We start from the raw sequence: 13423 nt of genomic DNA, 5'->3' as shown, positions 1-13423 counted from the left end.
CCCTAAACCCTATCAAAAAATGATTAAAAGACAAATCACGGAAAGGCACACATCTCCGATCAACATGGGAAACGTGTCATTTGAGCCAGTCGCTACTGATTCTTGATTCGTTCGAAAGTTTTATATTCTCGTTTACCACAGTAAAATCAAATGGGGTTACTTTAAAATCGCTTTCGAACGAATCTTGCATTCGTCGTAAATAGGAATAATAATCTATGATCGAACTATTGGTTTGTTCCAGTACACGGAAGTTACTCCGGAGTAAACAGAGCGAAAAATACTTACTCCTTTTTACTCCGGTTTGCTACCAGAGGAAGAAGAAAGAGAAGAAGAGAGTACAGGAACGATTCCTCCGGAGTACTTCCAGTTTCTCCTGGTACTGGAACAAACCTTATATATACTTTTATTTTACTAACCCAATGAGCGTTCATTAATTTAACATTTGTATTGTAAGAAAACAGAAAGGTATAGGCATTCTAAAGTGCAATTATCTATACTGCCCATGATCGCATGTCAGTCCCATAAAGATAGGAAATCTCATAGAAAACGGGACAACTATGCGATCATGGGTAGTATAACATTTTATAGGAAATCGGTCAAAGAGGGTTAAACATAGGTGATAAATAATAAAACTGTCATATTGTTCTAAACTAAGGATTTCATTCGCGATTAATAAAATAATTTAAAACTATCAAATATCTTTTCGACGATCATCGTCGTCCGTTATCCGCACGATGGGAACCTTTACTTTTCCCTAAGTGAATGTTCCTGTTCCACCATTTGCACCGATGTTCTTAGTCAACCGTATAAATGTAAGATAGTGTAAGCGAGCAGTCAAAACACGTTTTATTTGACGACCTCTTTCAGTCTCCATCGTTCCGGTTGGTCGCGACGCGGTTGCTGAAATACTAGAAATACCAGATGTCATCGGAACACATATCCATTCTCCAACGAAGTTTTGTACACTCGTACTAAAACAAACAAAAATAGAAATTAACATGCAGCACTGTTGCACAATCTTGTGATTAGTTTCATCTTTTTAAACTCATCAACACATACCTACAGAACTGCGCTTGGCCAGCATTTTTCCAATCGACATTCAGCAATTTTCAGATCGGTAGTAACAGTAGCAGTCAAACCAACACTTAAATGTGTGCAAAACGTAATGCAACAGCTGAGACTTGGCGATGGTCTCCAAGAAGCAGAACATTAATATCACCTCCAAGTTTTGTTTCGTTTGCCAAATATTTTGTAATTTCACTCTAACGTAATCATAGTATTGCTTTCTTCACACATTCGTGGCCGTGGATTAAGGAAAACAGTTCGAAAATAACGGTAAACCCGGCCTGGTTCTTCCTGCGAAGTTCGCTCAAGTTGACCATCCGTTTGCTATCGTTTGTTCTCATTTTGGCAACATGAATCGTATGGATTCCTAGAAATAAAAATGATTCCATAACTACTCTAAATTAAATTTGGAATGTTCCAGAAATACACCCAACCTAAAACAAAAACTGATACCAACCGAAGCTTGTCATCCAGGACATCCACATACTGATTATTACGAATGCGCAGATCTTAGTAACACTACTGGAATAAATTAAGCTATGCATTGAAAATGATTCTGAATTTACGGAATTTACAATCAAGTACAACGGAATACAAACCGTTCAATGGCTGCAAAAAAACTGATATTTGTATGCATGGATGCCAGGTAATATTTCTTGAAATCTGTGTTAAGGAAAACGTACAAGTGTATACAAAACAAGAAGTCGCGACCTTTTTTAGTCTTTGCACGAGGTGAAAATTGCAGGCGAGGTGAAGAATTGAGAAATCTGTACTAGTCTGTGCATTATAACAGAAAATTGTGGAAAATCGTGGTTTTAAAAATCTGTGCAGATTACTGAAATTCTGTGAAACACAGATTAAACTGTGCACCTGGCGACCCTGTTCGTATGTGAGTATTATTGATCTCCCACCGCTCAATTCATGTTTGTTGAGCAAAGCATCGGTCGGCACCGTACGGTTAGTAGTTGAGCATTCTGATGACTCTCGCGCAACACTAACAAGCTTTGTTTATGTTGCGCACTGGTGTCACAGCGCGTCGCTTTACTCTCCCGCAACAAAAAGTCATCAAAATACCGATGAGTTGCTGGTGGATTTAAGGACGCGGCTAATAAATACCGCTTGCAGCGGACTCGAAGTCAGAATGTTTCTGACAGCCTAACCGTGCGTATTGATTTGTGTAGTTGATGACACCAACGGGTATAGTCTTTACAAGTGGCGACGAAGTGTAAAGTAAAGACTCGCGTGTGCAAAGTATAAAGAAAAGACAGTAAAAAAGTGTGTGCAGGAGGCACAGAGTGATTAAATTGTGGTGCGGCAAAGGTCATGTGGATAAAGTTCCACTTAATCAAAAGTTGACGGTAAATAAAAGTTTAAGTGTTGAGCGCAAAGGTGCATTTAATAAAAATCATATTGTTTCCGACGGGAAAATAAGATATTGCGTGACGAAAAGATTTATAGAAAATGACAAAAGCTTTTAGAAGTGACACAATGGTGTTATAAATTCCTTTTTCAAAAAAAAAAAAAAAAAACAAAGGAAAATCAGTTGTATAATTGGAAGACATTATTCCCTTTTATAAGTTATTGTTAATAAAGTTTCTTTTATTTCTTCCATTAGGTAATTGTGATTGCTCCAAAGGGAGATATTCTTTATTCGTTTCCGACCAACTCGAAGTGCTAGTGTTGCGTGAGTTGCAGTGCAACATACAACTCCGGCGCCGTTGTGACACTATTAAATTTGTTGCAACAGACTGACAGCATCCGACGGAAAGCTTCAGACGCACACACAGTTGTTGCGCTGGTTGAGAGTGGATGATTTGCACCACTACAGGAGTGTTTATAAAGCTCGCTCTGCTTCTGCTGCTGTGGTGTGCGGCCGTCTGGTAGTATAAAGCTGTTCTGGTAAGCGTTTTTGATATTTCCTTTTTACTACCTGCGTTTACTTCGGTCATCTGTTGACAGTGTGTTGAATATGGCATCGAGCATTGTGGGTTCGATTGAACCATATGCGCCTGGTTCATCTTTCTCAAACTATGTTGAGCGCTTAGGTTACATTTTTCAATATAACAACGTTGCTGAGAATTCTCAGAAAGCTCTTTTTATAACCCTTAGTGGGCCAGTAGTTTTTGAGGAGTTGAAACTCTTGTACCCGGCTAGCGATTTGTCTACGCTTAGATATGCTGAAATAATTAAAAAACTGAAAGAGCGGTTTGATAAAAAGGAGTCAGATCTTATTCAGCGGTTCAAATTTTATAATAGAGTACAGGAGCCGAATGAAACGGCTGAGAATTTTGTTTTAGCGGTTAAGTTACAGGCAGAATATTGTGAGTTTGGAGAATTTAAAGATACAGCTATTAGAGACAAGTTGTTAATGGGAGTGTATGACAAAGCGTTACAACAAAAAATGTTAGGAGAAGAAAATTTAACGTTGGCTACAGCTGAGCGTATGCTAGTGAATTGGGAGCTTGCTGGGTCAAGGGCAAGAATGATATCGGGTGGTGCAAACCAGGTGGCATCTGTGAGAGGGCGTTTAGGACGGCGCGGTGAATTTGAAAATGCTCAAAGGCAAGGAAGAGACAGGAGTAGAAGCAGGTCAGGGTTTAGTAGGAATGCGAATGGGGAAAAAAATAGATATAGGAGCAGAAGTGGTTCACATGGAAGAAAATTTGGATTCGCGAAACAGAACGTGATTTGCTACTACTGTGGGAAACCGGGGCACGTTCTTAAGAAATGTTTTAAATTTATCAACAGTAAGAGAAGACCAACAGTGAAGTTCGCGGATGAACCCCACCCTGGTACTGCAGCGGGTGCGAAGCTGCAGCAGCTTTTCAGCAGGTTCAGCGTCAACCCTGATGATTCTTCGGATAATGAATCAGGTGATTTTCTTTGCATGATGGTTGGTAATAAATCTAGAATAAATGAACCGTGTCTCACAAATGTGGAGATACAGGGACGATTAATAAGAATGGAAATTGATTGTGGCTCTTCTATTACATTGATTGGAAAAGAGCTTTACAGTCGATTTTTTAAAATGCCTCTTGAAAAATGTAGAAGAAAATTAGTTGTGGTAAATGGTTCTAGTTTGTCGATTGAGGGAAAAGTTATGGTTGATGTAGTTTTGAACGGATTGCATAGGAATTTAGAAATGATTGTTTTGGATAGCAAAAATGAGTTTTTACCTTTGTTAGGTAGGAGTTGGTTGGACGAATTTTTCCCAGAGTGGCGGAAATTATTTACAGGTTCGTTGAGGGTTAACAATGTTGAGTCTTATAGAAGCGAGGATGCAGTTATTGCCGGTATCAAGGAGCGGTTTTCCAATGTTTTTCAAAGGGATTTTTCGGAACCGATCATCGGGTTTGAAGCAGATTTGGTGCTTAAAGAAGATACGCCGATATTCAAGAGGGCGTATGATGTTCCTTATAGGTTGCACGATAGGGTAATAGAACATCTTGACATGCTGGAGAAAGAGAAAGTTATAACCCCGATAAAAACCAGCGAGTGGGCTTCCCCGGTGGTAGTGGTCATGAAGAAAAATCAGGAAATTCGTCTTGTCATTGATTGTAAGGTGTCGGTAAACAAACTTATTATACCCAATTCATATCCTCTTCCAATAGCACAGGATCTTTTCGCTAGGCTTTCTGGTTGCAAGGTATTTTGTTCGCTTGATTTGGAAGGAGCATACACACAGTTGTCGTTGTCTGAGAGGTCTAGGAAGTTCATGGTTATCAATACGATTAAGGGATTGTTCACATACAACAGGTTACCGCAGGGTGCGTCTTCTAGTGCGGCAATTTTTCAACAGGTTATGGAGCAGGTGTTGGCTGGGTTGGAAAATGTTTTCGTGTATTTGGATGATGTGTTGATAGCAGGGACTGACTTAGAGGATTGTCGTAGGAAACTTTTTACTGTGTTGGATAGGTTGAGCAAGGCAAATATCAAGGTTAACTGGAAGAAGTGTAATTTTTTTGTTTCGAATTTGCCTTACCTGGGGCATATAATAACTGATAATGGTTTGCTTCCCTGTCCAGATAAAGTTCGTACAATCAGTGAAGCTGTTGCTCCAAAGAATGTCACCGAGTTGAAAGCGTTTTTAGGTTTAGTCAACTATTATGGGAAATTTGTGCCACAATTGTCTTCAAAGCTGTATTGTTTGTACCAATTGCTCAAAAAAGATGTAAAGTTTGAGTGGAACCCCTTGTGTGAACAGGCGTTCATGGACAGCAAGTCGGCTTTACTGAAGGCAAATATTTTAGAATTTTACGATCCCAAAAAGCCAATAGTTGTTGTTACTGATGCGTCAGGATACGGTTTAGGTGGAGTCATAGCACATGTAGTTAACAATACTGAGAAACCAATTTGTTTTACCTCCTTTTCACTCAACAAGGCACAGCGTTCGTATCCTATTTTGCATCTAGAGGCTTTAGCACTAGTATGCACTATAAAAAAGTTTCACAAATTCCTTTATGGACACAAATTTACAGTATACACTGATCATAAACCACTTGTTGGTATTTTTGGAAAGGCGGGTAAGAATTCAATTTACGTTACTCGGTTGCAAAGGTACATTTTGGAGTTGTCCATTTACGAATTCGATATTCATCATAGGCCATCAGCACAAATGGGCAACGCTGATTTTTGTTCTAGATTTCCGCTTGAGCAAGGTGTACCTATAGATTGTGATAAGGAATACGTCAAAAGCATTAATTTTAGTCGAGAAGTTCCAATTGATTTTTCTAGGATTGCCATTGAAACAAAACAGGATATATTTTTACAGCGTTTGATTTCGTATCACCAGAATGGTTGGCCTGAAAGAATAGATAAGGACTTAGTAAACGTTTTTTCCAATCAACACGACTTGGAAGTAATTGATGGTTGTTTGATTTTCCAGGACAGAGTAGTAATCCCAAAGTCTATGCATAGAGCTATTTTGAAACTATTGCATGTAAACCATTCTGGTATCGTAAAGATGAAGCAAATGGCTCGTAGATCTGTGTATTGGTTTGGTATCAATGGTGCAATTGAATCCTATGTTCATTCATGCGAATCATGCAACAAGATGGCAGTGGTGCCAAAAGCTAAAATCCAATCGCAATGGATTCCATCGGTTCGTCCATTTAGTAGGATTCATGCTGACTTCTTCTACTTTGGGCAGAAGGTGTTTTTACTTATAGTAGACAGTTTTTCAAAGTGGATAGAAGTAGAGTGGATGAGAAATGGAACCGATACGAGTAAGGTTTTAAAGAAATTTGTAAGTTTTTTTGCTCGTTTCGGTCTTCCAGATGTGGTCGTAACTGATGGTGGTCCTCCATTCAACTCATCTGTTTTCGTTTCCTTTCTTGAAAAGCAAGGAATAAGAGTATTGAAAAGCCCTCCCTACAATCCTTCTAGCAATGGGCAGGCTGAAAGGTCAGTGAGGATTGTAAAGGAAGTGTTGAAGAAATTTCTTTTCGATTATGAGGTGAGGAATATGGATACGGAGGATCAAATCAATTTATTCTTGATAAATTATAGGAACACTTGCTTAGCGACGGATGGCAGCTTCCCGTCTGAGAGAGTGTTTAAATATACACCTAAAACACTTTTAGATTTAATTAACCCTAAGAAAGCTAATAAACCAAAGACAATTGACAATTCTTTTGATGATAAAAATATTGATATAAGACCATGTGATAAACCAATAGTACCCAGTGATCCAATAGCTAAATTGACCACTGGTGATACAATATGGTATAAAAACCACAATACCAAAGATTGCTCTAGATGGATAGAAGCAAAATTTATAAAACGGTGCTCTCCTACTATTTTCCAGATATCCATTGGAAGCGTGGTGGCAAAGGCACACCGCTCGCAATTGAAAGTTCCAAAAACCAATAGGTGTTGGAATTTGACAACTTCGTGTAGGAAGGACCTTAAGCGTAGCCGATCGATTTCTGAAGAAGAGTTCCTGGGATTTCCGGTCGATATGGATAATGTTGTACAGAAGAAACCAAGAGGATAATTCGAGTTTACGAAGATCAGAGAGGCTGAAAAATCGGCGTGCTAATATGAAGTTAAGAAAATGAAATAAGTGAATTTATGAAATATTTCAAATGAATTGTTAACACAGGGCGTCAAAGAACGCAATCGAAAATCAGGGTTGAAGTTAGGCTAGGAGCGTCAATGAGCGCAGTCAGAGATAAGAAAAGATAAGTTTCGTTAAGAAGAACGAGTTCGATAGCTTGAATTAAAGATTAAAGTATGAATTTATTTAGAGGGAAGAATTGTGGTGTATCAGAAAAGGCCAAGTTTAAATAAACCCCACATTATCGATGTGTTGGGATATTGAGAGAAACCGAGAGAGATCGTTCGTGTGAGATTGATATAATAAATACCGCTTGCAGCGGACTCGAAGTCAGAATGTTTCTGACAGCCTAACCGTGCGTATTGATTTGTGTAGTTGATGACACCAACGGGTATAGTCTTTACACTTACGAGTACACTCATATCATTCTCAAACCTTAATTATTTTTTTCTGATTTTTAAATTTAAAAACTAATTAAATTCAACCAACAAACTGACAGTTGTCCTACTAACTGACGTATCGGCAAATATCGCGTTCGCCTCATTGTTAACCGGGACATCACCCCACACAGTATCCCAGTGAGCAAATTTTCTGGCAGAGACCGCTCTGCTAGATTTCTGTAAGTCTTGGTTTGGCAGCCCTGTCAGATTTCTGCGCGTATCCTGTCGGGCTGGTTGAGCTAGGGCGATCTCGGTTTCGCTCACGTTTTCTGGCAAATATTGACAGGAACCGAGCAAAACCCTGACATAACTCGGACATAAACTGTGCAACGATCCTGGCAATTCCTACCTGGTAGAATTTAGCACGAATCGAGCAAAACAACTGACAAAGGTGTGGCAGGAAGCGTGCAGAGATCTTGGCCGTACATTTCTGACTAGATTCAGGATAAAAGTGAGCAGCATCGGTTGGTTTAACCGCTTCTGTCAGAAATGGTTGTTGCATTTGAGCGAATTCGTTGCCAGAATTTTCGCACGAATCGCGCAAAATGCTCGCAGAAACTCTGCCAGCATCAATTTCGCTTTGCTCAACTTTTGCTAACTTTCTGCTTGCCACGCTGATCGGGATGATCTGGTACTTTTGCAATCCGCTAGCAGCCTGCCATCCCAAGCAGAGTCGGAAAATGTTTTTTTCATTTGCCAAAATCAGGCGAAAATAACGAAAGAACAAAGCTTCTTTCCATACCACTGTGCTAGTGCGAAATCGAAAATGAGACAACAGGCTAGGACAAAGCAAGCATGTAGCAGAGCGTTTTCATTATTCTCTCCACACGCTTTGAGATTCAGAATGATATTGGTACATTCGATATTGAACTTACTGCTGGGGAAACGAACATACACTAGCAATGATATTTATTTGTCGATGCTCGATTCTGTAGATTTGCGAGCTAAAGATGGTATTGTAAGACGGAAGCTTGATCGGTGTGCATATTTCTTATTTTAACTATGTTCTAGTTGCATTATTAGATGCACATTGCATTAATTTCATTTAATGAATGAAAATCGCAAATTGCAGATTATGCATCAAAACGAAATTGCAACTTCGGATTGTTATACTGCCCATAAAAGCATAAGAGTCCCATATGGATTTTTGACGAAAATGAGTTATCTGTTGGATTGTATTCTGTATCACCACTGAATCACAATAAACAAATAAGATTACACGGTTTGCTATGAAAATACCGAAAAAAATACCAAAACATGGTTGTCCCATCCATAAGGCTCAATGAGAATGTATATCTTCAATAGTGTTTTTCTCGGCTTGCTGTTTTTCAATATGGGACTCTTATGCTTTTATGGGCAGTATAGGAAAACGAAAGTCGCTGCTGCTGCTACTCGTTTTCATAGAATCGAGAGAGGAGGGGACATCGCCTTTACTGTTTTATTTTTTCATGCAGTTAGCAACGGAAGAGGCAGGGAAAGGACGAAAACAGCGTTGCCATAGTTGCGGATTTTTCCGCAATCCTGCGGATTTTCCGCAATTTGAAATAGAGTGGCGGATTTTTCTGCGGATTTTCTGAATTTGCGGATTTTTTGCGAATTTTTCATGAATGAATCAAATGGCCTTAATTTTTGAATTTTAAATTGTATGTTTAATCACAATACGTACATTATATTATTTTAATAAATTAAATTATGCAATAATTGGCGTACAAGAATGTAAACGACTTTGACTTATAGGGGAACATGGGGAGACTTGACCAGGTTTTCAGCTAAACCTGCATAACTCTCTAAAAAGTTTTCAATCGTTCAAAACTACTGAGATATGATGTAGAAAGGTAATGTTCGTGTTCATGATTTTTTTGCAGAATTTTTAAATTATTTTTGCAAAAGATATAAAAGTTTTTCTGTGGACGTTTTCTCTGGTCAACTACGGGGAAACTTGACCAAGGCCTGGGGAAACTTGTCCAAGAAAAAATTGAAAAATCCGGACAAAAAATAAAGACATAAAACATACTGCAATCCTTTTTTCCATATTGTCCAAATCCTTAGGTAACAGTAAAAAATATAGAAGGGTTGCGTTTCAAAAATTTCGATTTTTAAATGTATTTCCTTTTAAGGATTATCTGTACTGCTTACATTGCATGTTCACACGTTACGAAATTATCCATATTACTGCTAACTTTGACTACTAATACTAAAATATATAGACTGGTATTTTAGGTGGGATTTTTGTGTGACGTGATTAACATTAGCAGTAGATACCACAGAGTAGTAAATATCAGAAATTTGGTATCTTTCTTCAGATTATTGTCACTTGGTCTAGTCTTCCCAAAATTGGTTCTTACGTTCAATGTTGTGCAAATTTTAGTAATAATAATTCCAATTTCACTATAAGAAATAAGATGTGGTATAAGTACTTTGAATGTAATTTTTAGTCAAGTAGATATGTTTATACAAAGTTTGAAAAAAAAAAACATAATTTAATTTAAATTTATTAATTACGGAATATTTTCTATAAGGAAAGGTATTTTTCATTCCAAACTTTTAAAATTACCTTTCATTCCAAACTTTTAAAATTACAAAGCATGAAATTTTTTTTTGGAACCTAATAGAATTCGTCATAGCCAATAATAGAATTCTGCGCTTGGTCAAGTCTCCCATGTTCCCCTACTCACTTAACTCAGATAGGAAATTTCCGGAACGAGTAAACAATTGATTTCGAAACGGCAAAGTAAATTTTGGTTGCTGAATTTCAGCGAAATAGTTTCAGCAACCATTGAGAACTCAATAAAAATACATTAAGTGTTGATTATTTTCGACCGTGTTCCTCATCAGCTTGCTGTGGGAAAGCTAAGGCGGACTGGACAGCCGGACTGGCTGACTAATTGGATCTTCTCGTACCTTGCGAACCGTAGCGCCTCGGTGCAACTTGGAACTACACTCTCGGATCCTTTCCACATTTCATCTGGCGTTCCTCAAGGGAGTCATCTCGGACCTCTTCTATTTGTGCTCTAGGTGAACAACCTCTGCAGTGAATTATCGTCTTCTAACGTCATGTATGCTGATGATCTGAAAATTTACCGTGTCATAACAACTATGGTAGAATGTTGTGCATTGCAAAAGGACGTCGATAGGATCATTGACTGAAGTGACAGAAACGGAATGAGTGTGAATATTCAAAAATGCAGCACAATCACTTCTACACGAGTTGGACTCATCAAACGCAACACTATGCATTACACTGGTACGCAGTATTCTAGAATATGGCGTTACTATTTGGGCTCCGTATCACACCATATACATTAATCGTATCGAACGGGTACAGAAGAACTTTATCAGGTTTGCACTTCGTCGGTTACCCTGGCAAAATCGTTTCCAGCTTCCTCCATATGAAGATCGCTGTACCTTCATCAATCTCCCTACGTTGCGAAACAGACGGATCGTTTTGCAACGACTTTTCATTTTTGGCCTTCTGACAGACAACGTAGACTCTCCTGCGCTTCTAGCAAAACCTCAACGTTCCTGGTAGATCTGTCCGAATAATTGATTTTTTTTCCTACGCTCAACACATTGCACGCAGCACGGCCAGAATAATCCGTTGGATGTTTGCTGTCAACTCTTCAACAGTGTCTATCATTTGTTTGATTTTAATATTAGTAAAGAATCGTTCAAATTAAAAATAGGTTTAAGTTAGTGCGCGATGTAACTTTTTTTTTAATCGACGACAATACAATACAAGTGTTGAAGTTCGACAAAAAATATTTTAAACTGAGATTGTTTCTTCGATCCCGCTTTTCTCGTTGTTTCAACTATTCTCTAAGTATTACATTAAATTTTTAAGCATTAAAATTTAAAAACGCTAAAGTTTTAAAACTTTACAGATTTCAAAGTCCATAATTTTGAAAGTATAATGCTTTAAAATCAAATTTATGAAGATTTAATTTTTTGTTTTGAATTTATGAAAATTTTTCTTATTGATTTTCAATTAATTAACTTTCAAAATTCTTGGATTCTCAAATTTTATTATTTCCGATTTTTAAATTTTGAGAAGAAATGAAACTTTAAAATATTTGAATTTTAAAGTTTTGAATGTTTAATCCTTTAAATCTTATGTTTTAAACTTTTTAATTATCAAATTTTGATATAATTTTTATATCACAAAATTTTCAATTGACATATCTTCAAATTTTAAAATCTATGAATTTTTTAATGTTTAACTTCTCTAATTATCAAATATATTTTAAATTTTAAAAATTGTTTAACTTCTCGAATTCTCAAATATATTTTGAATTTTAAAATTTTGTGACAATTATATTTTTAAATTTTTATGCATTTAAATTTTTAAAATAAAAGCATCAAAAATTTCAAATTAAATGTTTAGGCCTGTAAATTTTTAAATTTCCAATTGAACCTACAAAAAAAATTTAATATCTTAATTGTTTATTAGATTTTTAAATCTCCAACTTTTAAAATTTTTGGTTTCTAAATTTTGAACCTTTTAAATTTTTAAATCCTCAGATTTTAATATTTTTTTTTTAAATTTTTTAAGTATTTAAAAGTTTTTAGATTTTTAAAGTATTTAATTTCTAAAATTTTAAATCATTTAACTTGAAATTTTGAAGCATTTTGATTTTTAAATTCGTGAGTTCCTGAGTTAGATTGCTTTTATTTCGATTATAGACGTTTTAGCCTTAGGGTCATTTGCCTCCTTTTTCAGGATAGAAAAATCACTTTAGAAAACTCTCTAACTCTATGTGCGAGATTGATAATTGAATCCAAGTGAGCTGCGAACGAGGCCAACGATTTATTATCTACGCTATGCCCGTCCCTTTGAATTTGATTGACGCATCCTTAAATTTTTGTGCTTTTTGGTAATTTTTTCAGTTCAGGTTTTTTTTTTAATTTTTCGATGCTTTTATTTTTTAATCTTAATTGTTTTTGTTTTATTTGTGGAATTTATTAGGTTTTAATTGTGATTTTTCCATCATTTAATTAAATTTTTATATTTCCAATTCATGATTTTTTAAAATGTTCCTTTTTGAAAATATCTGGTGCGCAGAACTAAATAAACGTCTGATCGGATTTCCACAGCTCCTTTAGTTCAGTCAAACATTTGAAAATTGAAAAATAAGTTATTCATACATAATGATAATAGATTGTAAAAAAGCTTGAAAAGCCCTTAATGGTAGAAAAAATAAAAAATAGGGCTTTTATTACCTGCGGATTTTTGCGGATTTTTACGTCAGCCAGTGATATCAAATTTGCTGATTTCCCGAAATAAATAATGGCAACGCTGGACGAAAATGAATTCTCTGAATTTCGTCGTTCATTGAATAGGTATGAGAATTTTAGGCTCTGATCCCAAGTTTCATCTGCAAACTATGGTAGATTAGATAAGGCAACCTATAGAGTCGTGCAAGTCGCTTGGGTTTGGATGTGTTATTGTCCTAAAAGAAAAGAAACTAAAAAAAATGTTTTTTCAATAGTTTCGGGCCTAAAAATTGAAAAAGGACTGAGATATCAACTCACGGTACTAATCTGCATCAGAATATGCCTTAACCCGCACTCCCCTAAAGATTCCTATTCATCACATGACGGATGTGTTGCTTATAGTTGGATTACGGTGCACTATCACCACTATTATCTTGATCTAGGGGCGGATCACTGAATGCGCATTGAATTTACATTTAATTTAAAAAAAATGCATTTTATTTCCATCTTTCACATCAACTTTGTAACTGGGATTAAACGTCAAAACACCACATGCATACTTACAAAAGCGTACCGTATAGTTCTATGCAAATGATTTCACTCACACTACTTGGGGGTTTGTTTTCCTCCAGCTGTCATATGTAAAACT

At 36.6% G+C, this 13423-nt stretch overlaps 1 long non-coding RNA gene across 2 annotated transcripts; it reads right to left on the bottom strand.

The window, feature by feature from the left end:
- Positions 1-671: 671 nt before the first annotated feature.
- Positions 672-1657, bottom strand: LOC131683979 (uncharacterized). 2 transcript variants are annotated; one of them, XR_009304596.1, is made up of 3 exons: positions 1523-1657; positions 1060-1432; positions 672-971 (listed from the first exon to the last, which is right to left on the bottom strand). It is a non-coding gene; the product is annotated as an uncharacterized LOC131683979 (long non-coding RNA). The 2 variants fall into 2 exon arrangements; XR_009304595.1 differs by having other exon boundaries at positions 1500-1594.
- Positions 1658-13423: the final 11766 nt, after the last annotated feature.

Source organism: Topomyia yanbarensis, chromosome 2 (genome assembly GCF_030247195.1).
Source record: "Topomyia yanbarensis strain Yona2022 chromosome 2, ASM3024719v1, whole genome shotgun sequence".
Classification (NCBI taxonomy): Eukaryota; Metazoa; Arthropoda; class Insecta; order Diptera; family Culicidae; genus Topomyia; species Topomyia yanbarensis.
Note: the sequence above shows the minus strand (reverse complement) of the source record. Positions and strands in the feature narration are given on the sequence as shown.